The sequence below is a fragment of the Nannospalax galili genome, unplaced genomic scaffold, assembly GCF_000622305.1.
Source record: "Nannospalax galili isolate Female #2095 unplaced genomic scaffold, S.galili_v1.0 scaffold337, whole genome shotgun sequence".
Taxonomy (NCBI): Eukaryota; Metazoa; Chordata; class Mammalia; order Rodentia; family Spalacidae; genus Nannospalax; species Nannospalax galili.
This window is the reverse complement of record NW_008340932.1, coordinates 701791-704611: the sequence shown is the minus strand read 5'-3', so window position 1 is coordinate 704611 and position 2821 is coordinate 701791. Positions and strand designations below refer to the sequence as shown.

Below are 2821 nucleotides of genomic sequence, written 5' to 3'. Positions count from 1 at the left end.
TTTCTTATGATCATGTCCATATTTTCGTTAGAGGCTTTTCTCTTTTGAGTAACATATACTCATAGATTTTTATTTTTCATGTTGATTTGCTTCACTGTAGCTATTGATATTTTTATAACAAAATTGTATTTTGGTGTTCATAGTATAATAATCTGGATCAGGATGTCGTTATAAGTGAACTCCTATAAAATAAAGTGGAAGTGAGATAGTACTACACCTCGTTCTGCAATCAGATCTATATGATCTTGGCTGATTTTCTCTAAGGGAGGAAATTATTAAGGGCTTATAGATTAGAAATAGTAATTGTGCTGAGAATAATTTGCATGGAAGATGTGAACCTTTGAACATTTGTGCTAGTGCTTCTGTATGGAATATGTTCATAAAAATGATCAAGATATCTGGCAAAAACAATGAAAAACGAATATCATCTGGTTTCAAATAACAGAAAAATATCATAAATGAGTCCAATGTACTTGCTTCTCTTTGTATAAATCAATTCCATATATATATATATATATATGCTCTTCATATATTCATATGAGCATCTGTCAACAAAATCTAGTACTATTAATGATAGTGTAGTACTCTTGTTACCTTTGAAGTAAGAAGGTCTTCTATTGAGAGCTGCTGATACCTCTTAGTTTACATTAAATTTTTGTCTGTTAGTTATCTATCCCTTCCTTATATTAGGACTGCTAAACTGTCCTATGTCAAGTATAGAATGTTAACTTGTCTTATAAGAAATATTATCATGAATGAACACAATAGAAACAACCAGAATAAAAACAGTCTGTTTCTCCTTATAAGGAAATCTAGATTTACTTTAAGAGATTATTCACAACCTCTTTCATATTCTTATTCCTAAGGCTACAGATCTTGGGAGTCAACAAGGGAAACACCACTGTGTAGAATATGCATACAGTTTTGTCCCTATCCAAAGAATAGCTGGTCTGTGTGTGAGAGTAGATGTAATGAATGGTGCCATAGTACAAGGACACAGAGATGATGCATGAGGAGCGTGTGGAGAAGGGTTTGAGACAGCCCTGGATGGAGTGAATCTTCAGGATGGTGGTGATGATGAAGAGGTAGGAAGCCAAGATGAGGGCAGTGGGTGTCATGAAATTGGAGGTCATGGAGGAAGTAAATCAGGGCCCGGTAGCCATCTTTCCCACCGCAGGCCAGCTTCACCAGGGGAAGCAAGTCACAGAAAGTGTCATTAATGACATTGTTACCACAGAAGTCAAAAGTAAATGTCTTTTTTTGGCAATGATTAGAAAATTAATAAAATCACCCATATATTTGGCTGCTACAAAAACTACACATAAATTTACAGACATGGCCTGAGAATAAAGCAGCATTTTGAGATGGGACACATAGCAATCATAAGCCAGCACGTAACACTCATATATCCAAACCTTGCTGAAAAGAAACACTGAGCCAGGCAGCCAGCAAAGGAGATGCTTTTGTCTTCAGAGATGTAGGTCACTAAAATCTTTGGTGTGTAGACCATGGACAACCCAAGAAAAGACAGATTTCCAATGAAGAAATACATGGGTGTGTGGAGCCAAGAGCCATTGCAGATCAACATGACAAGGAAGGCATTTCCCACTTCAGTCACAGAGTACACGGCAAGGAATATGCCAAAGGGAACATGCTGCATCGCAGGGTGTGTCATGAGTCCCAGCAGATGAACTCAGTTACTGTGTGATCATCACTGTCCATAGCTTCAAAGATTCTTATTTTAGAGGGGAGAAAAGCACTCAGTTTTAATCCTTCTACTTAAGAAATACTGGGTATGTTAAAAATAATGCCAGATGTATCAGTCCTTCCAGTAATGGATGCAGGAATCTGAAAGATTGTTCTGAAAATGTTAATGTTTAGTTTTGGACAATAAGATTTTACAATTAGTTATTCAAGTCCAAATTTCTTAAATTGGTGAAGTTACTTTCTCACTTAGGGATGACCATGCAGTGGAGGGAGGTTAACCTTGTAACTTATTTCCAATTCTTTTATCCTTTTCCGAGTATCAGTTACTTTGTGCTAAATGTATGGGTACTTGTCTTAAATTGCCACTTGATCATATCAGAAATCTGATTTACTTAATTTAGCATATATTTTTAGAACAATGTGATTTTCTTATATTTCCTTTTACTAAAACACTATGGATCCATTGTATGCTTCTCATAGTTTATAGAATAAAAATAAAATGTATTTTTCACAAGAAAAGAGAAGATGGCCTCAAATTCTTGGAGAAAATGTATACAGATATATAAAGCATGCAGGTATAACTATAGTTTGCATATATTTTACAATACACCATTACTACATACTTAATGATGTGTTACTAGAAATTTTGATATCAGTTTAAGTTTGGAGAGGATGCTAGGAATTGAACCTGGGGTCTCATGCAGTCTAGACAAGGGCCATTCCACTGTGCTTTCTCTCCACTATTGTTACTTTCATAACATTTTTATTATTTTTTCATTAATAAAATAAATTAGGCCACTGCTGGTCAATGTGCAGAGAACAAGACACTGTAGTGTATTTATCCCTAAATAGAACATCTATTTCAAATCTCTACTTCTCTAGGCTCAGGGATCATGGAACCAGAGGTGGAAAGATTTTTAAGAGCCAGAGTTGGTAGATGACCACAAGGGAACAGAGTTTTTCTAGAAATCTGGTAATTTATTCATATGAACTCACTGAAATGGTGACAACATTCAGAAGTCCATGTAAACTCAAGACAGACAAAACCCCAACCTAGAGATAGGGAAGTGGGTAGGAAATCCCAACACTACCTAAGAATCTCTGTTAAGGGAAG

At 35.7% G+C, this 2821-nt stretch overlaps 1 pseudogene; it reads right to left on the bottom strand.

The window, feature by feature from the left end:
• Positions 1 to 818: 818 nt before the first annotated feature.
• Positions 819 to 1722, bottom strand: LOC103736604 (annotated as a pseudogene).
• Between the last annotated feature and the right edge of the window lie 1099 nt (positions 1723 to 2821).